The following is a 16,704-nucleotide window of genomic DNA, read 5'->3' on the forward strand; positions in this document are numbered from 1 at the left end:
CCAAAGAGGAGTGGAGCCTTTTATGATCCAGCGGTCAAACGCCGGATAACCTGATGACGGACAGCGACAGATCAGAAGTGGGCGTGGCAGAGGCAGCAGGTGGAAAGGTGTTTCAGTGGGCGTTACCTAAAGTAGCATGATGACAAGAAGTTTTGACCCTTGAGTGTTCAAGGGTCAAAAAGGATCCATAATCATTTTCTGTTTTATTTAGTTTTTAGTTGGAGTTGACTTATTTTCTGTAATACTTTTGAAAGGGTACTTTCAGATACCTATTTTGGCCCCAGTCTTTCTCCTTTAAATAGATGTAGCAAAGGAAAGATGGGGCATGTTCACCATCGGATATTTTTTTGTTTAGAATAGAAAAGTCACTTTCTAGGCATTAGAGAAGAGCTCCAATGGAGTTTCTGAATGTAGCAAGAACCTCTGATTGCACACTACTCGATATGAGTGAGTAATCCATTTTGAATGGGCACGGCCAGTCCGGGCCAGTGATGTAAGTCTTATAACTCTTGCAATGAATTTGTAGTATTTTGCCAATGATGTGTTGAGGAGGATTTATATTTCTGTGCTTCGGCATTTATGCATGTGATAGATGAATGTTAGGACACTGCTTGTATCTTCACTGATATCTCTATCAATCTCGCAACCTCGAAGCAGACATGTTAGATGGTTGTGTCAAAGGTTTTCTTAACTGAAATGCAGCTTTGATCTTAATGCAAGAAAGAAAGTTCCTTTAGGACGCTATTGGTTCTAGTAACTCTTAGGAACTTAAGAACACACGAAAGTTGACTTAAGTGGGCATTAAAGTTGATACTTTGACTTCATTGGTAATGTCCCTAATTCGTTGGTTTGTTATATGACCTTGCACAACCTGTTTGGTTGTGCCTAGCCTGTTCTACCCTTTTAAACTGTCAATTATTCGTCATTTATTTTATAGCTTTAGCACTGTTTCGTCTTAACTGGCCAAACTCAAACAATCAATCCTACTAAGAAGATACCTTTACACACACACACACTGTTTAGCAACGATTTTCTCATATAATTTTGGATCTCAATCCCTGTGGAGACGATACTTGACTTATCACTTTATTACTTGTATCTAGTGCACTTGCTAGAGTCACATCTGAGGACAATAGGCCCACCTCCTCATTATTAAGTATGAACTGATAACGGACAAAGGTCACATAAAGCATGATCTAGTCCATAAATCTTTGGTGGAAGTCCAATCAAGTCATCACCCTGTGCAAATACGACCATCAGATGCGATCGTAGGCCTTGCTGATATCAATCCTGAAAGCAACATCCCTCTGTTTACCTTTCCCTTTCCTTTTCATAGAATGTATAAGTTCAAAAGTAACAGTGACATTATCTGATATCGTTCGACCCGGAACAAAAGCAGATTGGTACGGAGAGATAATACCAGACAATAGATGTTGGTCCCGTGTAACGTGACAAAGTTAGTTCTAAGGGGGGTTAGGAACTATTTTAAAATTTTCACATTAAGGCTGGCTTCTTTTTGTTTAAGACTTTTACTAAGTCTTTTAGCACATTGATGCTGAGTAAGATCATAGACAAATTTAGTTAACTAGTAACTAAATCTGTTTCCGTCGTGAGTCAAAAAATAGCAGTTAAGTCTATTCATTCCTGAGCTCAGTGCTTGTTAAGCCCAAAATATACCTAAAATATCATTAATATTCACGTCAATTTTGTCATGAATTTGTGCTCTTTATATCTATTTAGAATACTTTTACATCCGAATATGTTTCTTTCATGCAAGGTACCTAAATATTTGGTAAAATCCAAATAGGAACGAAAAGAGGTCAAAAACGAAGGAAAAACCCTAAGTTACGAGCAAAAGATGAAAAAAATCAACGCACCGAAACGAAGATGACGGAACAAAGTCGGAGTCGAAAAAAACTCCCGAGTCGCGACCGAGATTCCCTAATCTCGGTCGCGACACGCTGATTTTAGCGACTCTCCCTTGCGTTCCGACGACTGAAATTTTACTCCCCAATCTTGGTAGAGATTTTCCCATCTCGATAACATCAGAAACTCCTGCAGCACATCCTTCACATATTGAAATTCAAAGAAACGCGTCCGTTCGGGTGGATAGAAACGTCTCTTCGCAGTAGACACGACCCCTAAACACGACTCTTCAACATCTATAAATAGATAGTTGATTTCAGAGTTGTGGAGAGTTAGATTTTTAAGATTAGTACAGAATTTATGCAGAAATTCTGAGTCAGAAACGATTCAGAGTTAGAGTTCGATTTTGTAAAAACAATTTGATGTATACACATTGTTCTTAAATTAATTACAAACACAATAGCAATTAGATTTAGATTAAGATCTGTTCAAGACTAGTTTACATTTTGGTAGTAGAAGAACCATCTCTATTCCGAAGATTTAGCGAGAAGATTAAGTAGCGGATTCGACCCCGGAGCCTGACAAACTCTAACGAGGTTTAAGGAAGGATTGACAACCCGGACTCACTAAGTCCTCTTGAATGCTTCCATGCTTTTTTGTTCTCTGTAAACTTAGGGCTGTAAACGAGCCGAGCCGAGCCGAGCCGATCTTTGGCCTGCTCGAGCTCGGCTCGGCAGTTTCTTATCGAGCTCGAGCCGAGCTTCGAACTCTGTTTGAGCTCAAATTTCTGTTCGAGCTCGGCTCGTTTAGCAGCTCGATTGTTCACGAGCTGCTCACGAGCCGAGCTCGTTTAACGAGCTCACGATTAATTCACACAAGCATCATTATTGCTAGCATTATCCACTGTAATTGTCCATATCTTTTTCTCAATGCCCCAATCAACCAAACATTTATACAGAACGTCAGAAAGCACAATACCCGTATGTGGTGAAGGAACATCAATAAAATTCAAAATACGTTTCTGCAATCTCAAAGTAGAATCCACAAAATGACAAGTGACAACCATATATCCAATATTTTGATTAGATGTCCATAAATCTGTAGTTATACTAACTCTATTGGCACTACTCAAAAGATTCCTAATTTTCTTTTTTTGTAACTCATAAGTACTAAAACAATCATCTCTCAAAGTATTTCTACCAATTTTTTCCCAATTAGGAGTATTTGTTTTCATAAAGTAATGAAACAACTCATACTCAGCAAAATTAAAAGGAATCTCATGCCCAACAATCATGTGAGAGAAAGCTTCTCTAACCTTAGAGAAATCATAGACAAAATTCTCCACCGTATTAACACTTTCTGAAATTCCAGCAGTGGTTGTCAGAGATAATTGCTTCTGCCCTTTCAATTTGATTTGTCTCAATGTACAACTCTTCAAATGTCGAATGAAATGAGTAGTGGCATCGGACTTCGTTTTGGTCAGCCGTGTTTTGCAATGAATACACTCGTATCGTATAGTCCCATCAGGAGACTTGACTTCTTTAAACTCATCCCAGACGGGTGATGTTTTTTTCCTTTTTTTTATCAAAAGGATTTACTTCTTGTTCATTCTCTACCGTCTCAGCTGGGGATTCAATCGGGGTTTCTAAATCCGGATTATCTTCATCGATGTTTTCTTCGAAAGGAGTGGAAGAAAGTTGCTCCGAATTAGCCATATAATGCCCTACAAAGAAAGGAAACAACCATAAATTAATTAACCAAATGAGTTCAACAGTTCATAGTTAAATCTGAGTTCAACATAAACATAAATATGAGTTCAACAGTTCATAGTTAAATCTGAGTTCAACATAAACATAAACATAAATATAATGAGTTCAACAACATAAGAGCAATTAAACATAAACATAAACATATCTACTATTTAGTTCAACAGTTCATAGTTACTAAATCTGAGCATTAACATAAACATAAATATTTCTCTAAACAAAAACATAAATATGAACAAATATGAGTTCAACATAGGAGCAATTAAACATAAACATAAATATTTTTCTCTAAACAAAAACATAAACAGATGATGAGCATTAACTATTGGAACAGCAACAACTCAAGCCTTAAACATAAACATAAACAGATGATGCGCATAAACATAAAAAAATTGGAACAGCAACAACTCAAGCCTTAATATAACCTTAAAAAAATCAAATTAATCAACGGTAATGATAGTTTAAATGAAGAAAAAATAATGTCAATCCATAATCATTGAAAAAATAAAACAAGAGAAATATCTCACCGAAAAATGGAGAACTGAGATGAGAGAAGAGCACTGAATCGGAGGGTACAGTCCGGCGGAAATAGAGATCGCGGAGTTAGTCGGCAAGAGAACGACAACACAGAGACGGTCCGACGAAAAGCGAGAAGAAAGAGAAGAGGAAGAGGTCGCTGGCTGGGGTTCGTTTAGTCTTTAGATAAGAGGAAAATAAGGGGAGGCGGCAGCAAAGTAGAGATAGAATGAAAATTGAACCCTATCTTTCTAATTATTATGGGCCTATCTTTTTAATTATTATGGGCCAAGGTTGATGTTTCTAGTTAATTCTATATGGGCCTTAGCTTATAATTTTTATTATATTTAAATTATCATTTTCATTGTATTTAAATATAATTTATATTATTCACGAGCTTTTATCGAGCTTGTTCACGAGCCTCTAATCGAGCTTGCTCGCGAGCTTTCGAGCCGAGCTTTGGTCTGTTCAAGCTCGGCTTGTTTATAAACCGAGCCTGAAAATCGTGTTCACGAACGGCTCGTTTACAAATCGAGCCGAGCCGAGCTTTTATCGAGCCGAACGCCGAGCTGCTCATGAGCGGCTCGGCTCATTTACAGCCCTATGTAAACTTGTATCAATTCACACTTCATCTAATAAAGTTCATGCAATTCAACATATTTTTATGTAGTTACTTTGGTAAATGATCCGAAGTAAAGTTCTGGTGTTTTCATTAAAACGTAGTTAAAATTCAATATCTTTACAAGGAAACTTTGTTGAACACTTGGACAAATTCATTCTTACGGACGATATGATCGTTAGGTCGGCTTATCGGAAATAAATATAAATTTGGTCAAGGTAGAAATCTACTCAGAGCCAAGGGGATTCTCTACGGTTCAAAACCTTTTAATTGAAGGAGTTTATGTTTATTACACACTTATAATTTTTACAAAGTTTAAAGTTGTTTTCTTTGCTTAATGCAAACGAGTACAATTATTCTCTTGGTCTAAACACTAAACGTTTCTATTTTGTAATTCAAACTCAAAATAGAATTGATTTCTAACATTCTACATATGTTTGTTGGTCCCTTGTTTGGTTGCAAGTATAGTTCCAAGGGGGGGGTTAGGAACTATTTAAACTTTTTGGCAATTTAGGGCAGACTTCTTTTTTCTAAGGAAAAAGGTTTTAACAGCGGCGCTGAGTAAACAGCAAGATACTGGCTTAGTCAACAGGTGACTAGGTCAGTTTCTTAGCTTGAGTCAGGAGATAGCACTTAGAGTCTATTCCTGAGCTCAGACGTTCAACGCGCACAACTCAACTTGACCTCTTCACTTGGTCAGTTTTGATTATTTAAAGCAAGCAATATAAATAAGGAGTTAAGGTAAGAAATACTTCACTCAGCAGATTTATCCAGGTTCGGCTTCTTCTAAGCCTACGTCATGTCCCCGGAACACTTCCGAGATTTCAAATCCTCTACTGAGCTCTTTAAAGGTAGAGCCTCAAACCTTTTACAATATCAGCAATTGAGTATGACAAGAGTACCTTCCTCTATACTTCTACTCAATCCTAATCTCTCCGCTGAGTACTTAAAACCGAGTACTCAGCCTCTCCTTTCTATCTCTAGAAATGATTAAGATTTGTCCTAAACAACAATTGCTAGAACACCTTAGATGATTGAGAATCAATCACTCTAGACTTTTACACAAATGTATAAGCTTGTAGTGTAAGAATTTGCTTTGCTTTTGATGGAGAACTTTTGTATACTTTTTGGTCAGCGTAACGGCTTTGCACACAGTTCTCAATGGAATGTGGATTCTGAATGCTCTATTTATAGAGAGCTGTGAGAGCTTCTGGTTATTTCGAATTTTGAAATAACCGTTGGAGGGAAACGGCTATATGTCGTTGTCATCCTGACTTGCACAGAGCTCTCGGCCAATCAGAATCGTGTATCTTCTGTCCTCGGTCAGCTCAGCAGATGGTCTCTCCTTTTATGGTAAAGTCAACTGGACAGCATACTGTGTCGTCTGAACTTTGCCAAAAGGGGAAACACTTTGTCTGGAAGTTTTCCTTTGCCAGCTGCTGTCTTGTACGTATTGTCGAGACTACTCAGCAGCTTCGTTTTGAAGTTGTTCCTGAAGGTCTTCTAGATCCTTCCGTTTGCTGAGTTGCGTTTTGTTCAAAACGGCAACGTCTTGACATACACGGGCCGAGTGTACTGAGTTGTTTGACTTGGGCCTTGACTTCCATATTGGGCTTGGGCCTTCCGATACTCATGACATTTATAACTCAACATTGAACAAACACATTAGTAGAATAAATCAAAGCATTTAAACTTAGTGTGTTTAGAATATGTATTTTAATTTATACTTAAACAATTTTGTCAAATCAAAATTATGTGGAAAGGTGTTTCAACAATGTTCTAATCTGATTCTTATTAAATCAATCTCAAAACCAAATTCAATTAACGATTATCTATTAAATAAACCTTAAGTCGTATTTAAACTATATCTAAATAAGTTTTTGTGAAAAAACGTTCCCTGTGGGATCTATATCTTTTTATTACTATAAGCGAAACCGTGCACTTGCGGAAATCGCTCAATAGTGCTCAGATCACGCAACTCAGTAGATGTGTTTTGCAGTTTACTAGACACAACACAAAGCAATTAAATAAGGAGCAAGAGTTAAGTAAATAATACTCAGCAGTCTTATCCTGGTTCGGCCTCCTTGCCTACGTTCAGTCCCCGGAGTCCTTTCGAGCTTTTTGAATCCACTACTGAGCTCTTTCAGGTAGAGCACAAACCTCTTACAATAGTTACTGAGTATACAAGAGTATCTTCCTCTATTCTTCTACTCGACACTATCTCTACCACTGAGTGCTATAACCGAGCAACTCAGTGTCTCCTTCTAAACTCTAGAATTGATAAAGTATTTGTTCCAACAAATTGAAGAACACTTTAGATGATTTAACAATCTAGGCTTTTACACAATGAATATGAATAAATGTAAGATTTGCTTTGCTTTTCAAGATAGAAACTTCGAGTTACTATTTGGTCAGCGTTTCGACTTGGTGAAGATCTGCATCGAATGAAGCATTTGAGGGGTCATTTATAGTGACATCTGAGGCACTGGTTATTTCAAATTTCAAAATAACTGTTGGAGGGAAACGGCGCACAGTCGCTTTCACTCGGTCAGTACTCAGTGCCTTCGGCCAATGAGAGTGTTTCATCTTCTGCCTTCTTTAGTTGCCAGGTATGTCTAGTCGACAGGCGTCAGATTGTCCCTCTTCTTTTGGTAAAGTTTCCCCGATAGCTTCCTGCGTCTTCTGAAACTTTCCCGAAGTGGAACGACTTTGTCTGGAAGTTACTCAGGTCAACTGCTGACCTGTCTTCTATCCGTTCAACTCAGCAGCTTCGGCATGAAACAATTGAGAAGGCTTCTCGATCCTTCTCGCTGTCGGGCTTGGTTTCTTCCTGCTGGGTCGTGTGGCTTTAATCTATTGACTTGGGCTTTGACCTTCTCTTGTGGGCTTTTGGGCCTTGATCTTTTAATGTCTTTAGTTCTTATAAATTAAATTACTCAACATTGAACAAACACATTAGTATGAAATAAATCAAAGCATTTAAACTTAATGTGTTAGAATAATTTATCATGGGAATTTAAATCTAACTTAGATAATTTTGTCAAATCAAAATCATTGTAGAAATGTGTTTCAACAATAGACACTTTAGCCTATTAGGAAGGACCTTGGCTAAGATTTTGTATATTATGTTACATAAAAAGATAGGTTGGAGATCACACATAGACTCAAGCGACTCCACCTTCGGAATAAGCACCACATTCGTATCAAATAGATGTTTAAGGAAGACACCAGAATCTAACTATGAAGAGCAACCAGCAAAGAGGTCATCTCTGATGGACTGACAGAAATGTTGGAAAAATGCCGGACTAAGGCCATCGGGCCTAGGGGCCTTGTCCAGGTGCATAGCAAACACAGCCATCTTAAATTCATCAATAGTAAACAGAGCCATGAGCATATCATTCATATCAGCGGTAATTGTCGGCCTTAGAAAATCGAGACCTCCGGGGTTTGGCGGTTCACTATCCGAAAATAAAGAAGAAAAATAATCGGACACCACCTGTCGTAACTCGGCTTTGTGTTCGGCCTAGGTATTGTCCTCCCTACGAAGCATCAATATCACATTACGCCGGCTATGCGAGGAGGCAATCGAGTGGTATATTAGAACTCTTAATTAGTTAAAATGGTAGAAACTTAAAATTTCTGGCTAACAGAATAATTAGCTATTGGATTCATTTGTTTTTCGAAAAATATTATGCATGAAATGATTTTTAGCATTTGTTTGCTTAAAAAAATAAATCAGCAAAATTTAAGATCAATTAATAGAAAAATTCATGAAGAATGTGGGAAAAATGGTTGCCTTTTTTAAGAGATTAAACATTTTTCTAAATTTTTTTTTGAACCTTACTCTGTTCCTTCGTATTCTTTTGAAAACAATAGTCATTTACCACTTTTTTTTCCGATATTACATCTAAGCGCTAGAAAATATTTTATTTTCCAACACAAAATTTTCTCTTACCCAATATTTTTCAAAACACAATATTTTCCGACAAACAAACGAGGCCTAAACTGTAGTATTAAATGCAGGTAATGTATGTATTAAGGGGTTAAGTGCACCGTACTAAACTTTTATAGTTGTCTCAAAATGGTCACTCAACTTCAACGCGTCTCAATAAAATCATCCAACTTTAAATTTTGTCTCAATAAAGCCACTCCGGTGATTTCAAGAGCAAAAAGACACCGAAAAAGTAACGTGGATGTCAAATCAGCAGTAGTCAACAATCACCACTGATCGAAACGACATGTTGCTGCCACCTAGATGACACGTGACTGCCACTTACATATCAGCTAGGTGGCATCCATTGGTAGTCACGTGTCATTTTGGTTGGCGGTGATAGTTGACTAGTGCTGAAGAGGAAGGCACATCATATTTTCAGTGTCATTTTGCTCTTGATGTCGTCGGAGTGACTTTATTGAGATAAAATTTAAGGTTAAATGGTTTTATTGAAACAAATTGAAGTTGAGTGATTAATTTGAGACAACCATAAAAGTTTAGGTCCGAAGTCATTTAGGTGTTGTTTTTTTATGGGAGAGAAAGTTAATGTTTAAAGAGAGAAAATTCCAAAAATGATGATTTTGAAAAATAAAAAATGTGTTTCCGTAGTAAATATGATACTAAGGAACTTTAATTCTTGAAAATTTTCATTTTGAGGTCGTTATTTGCCAATTTGGTAAAATGAAAATTTTACAAACTACAAGTACCGATCCGCAAAAAAAACATGAAACAACTGGATTTTATTTGAGATTAACCCAACAAATAATTAGAATTAGAAAACAATAATGGAACCTAAATGTAAAGTGCTAAACTGCATATCTAATCTGATTACTATAATTTCGTATAAGGAAATTCATTGCTTTAAATTAGAGTTGTCTATGGGTCTGGGTATACGTCCGGTCCATCCAGATCTGTGTTTTTTTGGATCAGGCTTGGAAATTAATCATAAGCCCAATCTGGTCTAAATCTGTTAAAGCCCGTCCATTTTTTGGACGGGTTTGGGATTGATAAAAAAAAGTACGGGCTGGTTCCGTCCGATCCGCCTATTAATATTAATTAGTGATTTATATATTAAATATTTAATTTTAAGCATAAATCTTATTTTTTATAATTAAAAATTATGTATATATTTTTAGGTGGGTTTATATGGATTGGACTCTGCCTAAATTAATAATGGGATGGGTTGGGCTTGAACTGGGTATTTTTACATGAAACCACGGAAGGCCCGATCCGAGCCCAACCCAACCCGATTCATAGACAAGGCTACTTAAAATGCATTAAATTCCATTGCCAGTTAATTTATTATTGAAAAGTAATTAGGTTATTATTGCTTTTCTATTACTAATTCAAGATAACTTTAGATGGGAACCATCCTGGAATTAGTGCATTCTATTTAGAGCAGTAAATGAATCGAGCTGTTCTGAGGAATTCAATATTCGACTTGATTAAAGTTCGATTATGTTCAGCTCGATTTATAAACGATCCAAGTTTGAGCACGAAAAAACTCAACTTGAAATCACAAACAAACTTAGTTATAGGTTAATTATAATGCTCATTAACACGCTAGTGAGCAAGCTTAAATTAATTGTTTTTTAATATATATTTTTAGAAAGAGAAAAATGTAACGTAATTCTGTGTGAACTTTAATTTTATAGGTTTTAAAAGTATGCAGTTTTGTATTAAATATATCAAATCAATATAAGTAATAAGTTGTTCATGAGGGATCTGTCTTCTCTCTCTCAGATCTGTTGTCATGGTGAAGAATTTTTATGAAGATTGAGAGTTTTGAGATCTATCTCTTCTCTTTTAGATCTTTCTCTCTCTTTTAGATCTATCTTCTCTTTTTCAGATCTGTCTTCTCTCTCTCAGATCTGTTGTCATGGTGAAGAATTTTTATGAAAATGGAGAATTTTGAGATCTATCTTCTCTCTCTCAGATCTATTTCTCTCTTTTAGATCTTTTTCTCTCTTTTAGATCTATCTCCTCTCTTTCAAATCTCTCTTCTCTCTCTAAAACACAGGATCAATTTTATAACTCAATTTTTTTTTTTCTCTCTCTCTCTCTCTCTCAATTATTTATAACTAAATTAACTATAACTAATAGTAGAATTTAAGACCTAAATCCTAAAAACAAACGGGCGATTCTTTTGGCGATTTTTCATAGCGAAGGAACGAGAGGCTAGGTCTAGGGTGACGATGGGAGGAGCAGGCGGCCGGGCTGCGAAGGAGGCGGCGGCTCATGTGGCGGCGAAGGGGCTGGGCGTGGATCTGGATCCGGAAGGAAGATTGGCGGAGGAGGCTGGGAGATCGGCGGATATTTCTCCGCGGGTTAGATGGTTCAGTACCGACCGTATCCGTGAAAGGTCGAGGGAACGGGTTTCTGTTCCGGAGGAAGGCGTTGCTGGGGCGGGGCTTGGTGGCTCGGAGTGTGGCCAGATTACGGCCGCGGCTTCGGGGGCGCTGGGACTGGTTGATGGTGTAGGCGGGAGCGCTGGCTCCGTTTCTCTGCCGGCTGCAGGAGAGGAAGAGCATGAGCGGGGGGCGGGATCCTTGGCCTGCGTTGCGGATTTTATCGCCCCGGCTGGGGAGGGCGGTAGGCCTTCGCCTGGCGCTCCTACGAGTGTAGGCAGCGACGTGAGGTTGCCGACACTAAAGGTGGATGCCCAAGGCGAGGCCCCGAAGGATGGCACGGAGTTTAGGGATGTTGGGGATTTTGTGGCTCCCCCGTTGAGCGGGGCTTTGGCCTAGGGGGCTGCTTGCCTAAAAATCTCAGTTCCTAGGTCTAATCCCGGTATTCATGGTAACCCTGGATTAGGGCTGGGGAATTTATCCTGGAAAGACAAGGTAATGGGGGTGGTAGAGGAAGAACCCATGATTGAGGATGACATTATCGAGGAGGTTTCTGAGGGAGATGTTTCTGACTCAGATATTGAGGATGGTGAGCAAGAGGACCCTTTATGTCTTGTTATCCGGCTTTCATCGGAAGACAAGCGGGTTCTTAGATCCAAATGGAAACTCTCCTTAATTGTCACTGTTCTTGGAAAAAGGATAAGCTTCAATTACTTTGCCCAGAGGATCCAGGCCCAATAGGCAAAGAAAGGGAAGGTTACCATCACGGATCTGGAGAATGACTATTATGTCATAAAATTTACAAGGGCAGAAGATTACAATTCATTGATTAATGGTGGACCTTATATCATATCCAATCATGTTTTAGCGCTGAGGCCTTGGGTACCAAATTTTAATCCGCATGATTACTCTGTTAATAGGATCCTTACTTGGGTTAGATTCCCAGGTCTACCCATTGAATACTATAATGAAAGATTTCTGAATAAGATTGGTGGCCTGGTTGGGAAAGTTCACCACATTGACAAGACTACCGTGGGGGCAGAAAGAGGCAAGTTTGCCAGGGTTTGTATTGACATTGATCTTGCTAAGCCTCTTCTGTCTAAATTCTCCGTTCAGAATAAGGTCTTTTATATTGAATACGAAGGTATTCACAATATCTGCTATGAATGCGGTATGTTTGGCCATACCTATGATGGCTGCCCCAGAAGAAGGAAAGTGGTCGAGGAGGTGGTGGTGGCTATCATAGGCAGAGATGAAGGTAGCAAAGGTGAGGAGAAGAATTTTGGGCCATGGATGTTGGCCAAAAGGTAAGCCCGAAGGAAGCCACATGCTTTTGCTTCTCGGAATCAAGTTCCAAACATCGGCAAGGAGATGACCTCTCTCCAAATTGCTCCTGAGATCAAGGCTAGGCCTCCTGATACTAAGAGTGGTGTTGGTAGGGACTCAGCTTCCGGTTCAGGATATAGATTCGGAGCCCTGTCTATTGTGGATGGTCAAGATTCGGAGTTACCAGCTGAACACATGGAGTTAAGTATGCCAAGCCCGGAATCTGCTGAGCCAGCTACCATCCTTGGTGACTCTATTAATCCTCTCTTCGATCCCAAAGCTTATGCCAAGGGGAAATCCCAGATCACTGGCTCGACAGGGAAAGCAAAGCTTAATGAGGTTAGTGTCCTGAATCCCCTTGTAGACCCCCTAATTGGGAAGTCTATAGGAGTTAATAAGTCTCTTTTGAAGAAACCTAAGGCTAACCTTAAAAAGAACCTTGGTTCTTTGGATTCTTGGGATAAAAGAGGGCCGACTGACACCTCTTCTAGGCTCTCAGGAGCCCCGAATAAATACCTGCTCTAGGATGTGTGCCTGTGATCAGTTGTCTTCCTTCTGATGGACTTCTTTGTTTGGAATGTTAGAGGTGCGGCTAGCAAGGCAACCCGCATCCATGTTAATGATCTTATTAAGCAATTTAACCCTTCTTGTTTTTCTCTTCTTGAAACCAAGGTTAGTGGTTCTAAAGCAGATGAGGTGGTTAAAAACTTTAAGAATTGGAAGTGTGTCAGGTCGGAGGCGACGGGTCGAGCAGGGGGGATCTGGCTTTTTTGGAAGCCAGGTCGTGTAAGTATTGGTATTATTACTATTGATAACCAATTCATTCATAGCAAGGTGTGTTATCCTGGCAACAAACCTTTCTTTGTGTCCTTTGTCTATGCCGATCCGATCCTGACTAACCGGAAGAGGCTTTGGGAGATCTTGTTCTCTATTAGTACGAATATGATGGATCCTTGGTTGGTCGCTGGTGACTTTAATGATATTGCCCGGATGAGTGATCAGAAAAGGGGGGGGGGGCAATCATTATATCAACTGGTGCCTTAACCATAAGCAGAATATGGATCTTTGCGGGCTATCGGACCTTGGTGTGGCTGGCCACAAGTTCATCTGGAAAAGGAACAACGTGTTTGTTCGGTTGGATAAAGTGTATGCGAATGTAGCGGTGATCTATAGATTTCCTGAGGTAAACGTGCTGAACCTCCCTTTTCGCCACTCGAACCATAGTCCTATCCTCGTTAAGCTGGTTAAAGGTCATCGGCCCAAAGGGAATAGACCGTTTAGGTACCTTGTTGCTTGGGACACCCATCCTGAGTTCAGGAACTTTGTTAAGGATAATTGGCAACCCCATTCTAATGTTCTCCTTGCTGTTGAGGAGTTTAGAAGAAATGTGGTGGGATGGAATAAAAACATCTTTGGCCATATTATCCGAAGGAAAAATAAACTCTTAAGGAGGATGGAAGGCATTCAACGCTGTTTGGAGATCTGTTTTGACTACAGTATGAAGTGTCATCTTAGATCTCTCCAGAACGAGCTGGAAGCGGTCCTTAGACAGGAAGAGCTCCTTTGGTTCCAGAAATCTAGGAAGGCTTGGATTAAGGATGGTGACCGGAACACCAGATTCTTCCACCTTTCTACTATTATTAGAAGGCAAAGGAACCAGATCGATGCTATTAAAGATTCTAATGGTGACTGGATTTATGAGGAAGAAGATATTCGTCGCCTTGCTCTTGAGTTCTATAAAAACCTCTTTAAAGAGGAAGTTGTGGATTTAGACAAAGCCCACTCTGGGGTCACCTTTCCTAGGCTGGAGGAGGAGGTAATTGTTGATGCCTTTCATCCTATCGACCGGAAAGAAATTGATCTTGCCTTCACCAGTATTGGAGCTACTAAAGCTCCAGGGATCGATGGTATCCCTGCTAGTTTCTACCATAAACACTGGGACTCGGTGAAGGAAGGTGTCTATAATTTTATCTTTGGAATCTTCCGCGGTTCCAACGAGATTAGCCTGGTGAATAAAACCCTCCTGGTTCTGATCCCTAAGGTTGAAAAGCCCTCCTCCTTTTTACAAATGAGGCCGATCAGCCTATGTAATGTTTTATACAAAGCTATCACTAAGATTGTGGCGAATAGGATCCGGCGGATCCTTCCTGAGATTATTAGCCAAAATCAAGGTAGCTTTGTTCCTGGTAGGCAAATGATGGACAATGTGGTAATTGCCCAGGAGATGGTCCATTCCATGAAAATGAGGAAGGGTAAGAAAGGGATCGTGGCTCTCAAGCTTGATCTGGAGAAAGCTTATGATCGTTTAAACTGGAGCTTTCTTTTGGATAGCTTAAGTAAAGCTGGTATTCCTGAGAACTGGAGGAGTTTGATTGAAGGTTGCGTGTCTTCTCCTGTTTTCCAGGTTCTGATCAATGGAGATATGTCTGATGAGTTTTCTCCTTCTAGGGGTATCCGTCAAGGAGATCCTATGAGCCCTTTCCTTTTTGTGATAGCAATGGAAAGGCTGGCTCACCTAATTCAAGAAGCTGTGAATAAGGGGAGTCTCCATCCTGTGTCCATTAACATATTTTGCCCTCCTATTTCCCACTTGTTCTTTGCTGACGATGTGATGATCTTTGTGGAAGGGAATGAGGAGCAAATTGGTGTGGTCATGAATATCCTGGAGTGCTTTTGCGTTGCTTCTGGCCAGAAGATCAATGTCCACAAGTCCCGGATGCTTTGCTCTAAGAACATGGATAGAAGCCTCTATAATAAGTTTAGCGATCTTTCGGGTATCCCTCTTACCCAATCCTTGGGAAAGTATATTGGGATCCCCCTTCATAGTGACAGAGTTTCCAAAGCCTCCTTTAAGGAGACTCTGGACAAAACTAATGGGTTGTGTGCTAGTTGGAAGGCCAATTCTCTTTCCTTGGCTAGCCGTCTAACCTTAATTCAGTCTGTCAACTGCGCAGCTCCCAATCATATCATGCAAGCATGTAAGTTGCCTGAGCCGGTTCTCAATGAGCTTGATAAAATCAACCGGCGTTTTCTTTGGGGTGAGTCTGGAGAGGGTAGGAAGATTCACCTAGTCCCTTGGAAGGAGATCTGCCAGCCTAAAAGCAGGGGGGGTCTTGGCATCAGACAAGCTAAAGATAACAATAAGGTCTTGTTGATGAAGCTCCTCTGGAGAATGTGGCAGAACCCTTCTTCTCTTTGGGTTCGATTGCTTTGTGGCAAGTATCGTAAGGACAAAATCTTTGTGGGCCCTAAAGAGAGGATTGGCAATTGTTCTTTCCTTTGGAAAGGGCTCAGTGTTGTGTTTGCTGAGTTCTGCACGGGGGTTGGTCTGGAGGTGGGTAATGGTAAGTGACACCTGGATCGGAGATAAACCTCTTATAGAGGTTTGCTGCTCTCCCCCGCCTAGCAATTTCCGCATCTGGAGGATTGCCGATGTGGTGGACTCTGATGGGGACTGGATTTGGTCTATGTTTGATTCCTTCTTGAGCCTTGATTCTCTCCTCAGAATCAGGGGAGTGAAGATTAGTAACCTTGAGGAGGACAAGGATAGGCATTGCTGGGCCCTGATAAAAAATGGAGCTTACTCTTGCAAGTCTGCCTTTGAAGCTTTTACTCTTGACAGATCCAACCCTCTTTCGGACACTTGGAAATCCATTTGGGCTCTGAAAATCTCTTACCGAATGAGGAGCTTCCTGTGGCTTGGAGTCAAGGACAGATTGCTGACTAATTCGGATAGACATAGACGTCACTTGGCGGATTCAGGTGCTTGCAGTAGATGCAGAGGCCAAGTTGAATCTTTGTGCCATGCCCAGAAAGTTCTTCCGCGCCACATTCTCCCCTCCTTCTTTGCCTACCCTGAGAATGACTGGTTCTCCAATGGGGTTAAAGGTAGGTTAATGGCTAGCATGGAGCAGGGAGACATTTTATTTGCTATTATCTGTCACCACCTTTGGAAGTGGAGAAACGAGGAGATCTTTGGTGAGAAGACTATTTTTATTCAGAAGTTACCCGAGTTCTTCTCTAAAAAGCTCCTTACCATTATGGGGAGCTTCAAAGGGGACCCCCTTGCCAATTCTACCCAGAATAAAGAGGTTCAACTCATTGGGTGGTGTAGGCCGAAGGATGGGGTAGTTAAGTTGAAAACGGATGGCTCCTGTCTCAACAATGGAAAGATCGCGGCTGGAGGCGTGCTCAGGGACGCGAGAGGTGCCTGGTTGTCTGGATTCACCCATAACCTGGGTTTGGGCTCATCCTTTTCAGCGGAACTTTGGG

This window comes from Euphorbia lathyris, chromosome 8 (assembly GCF_963576675.1).
Source record: "Euphorbia lathyris chromosome 8, ddEupLath1.1, whole genome shotgun sequence".
NCBI lineage: Eukaryota > Viridiplantae > Streptophyta > Magnoliopsida > Malpighiales > Euphorbiaceae > Euphorbia > Euphorbia lathyris.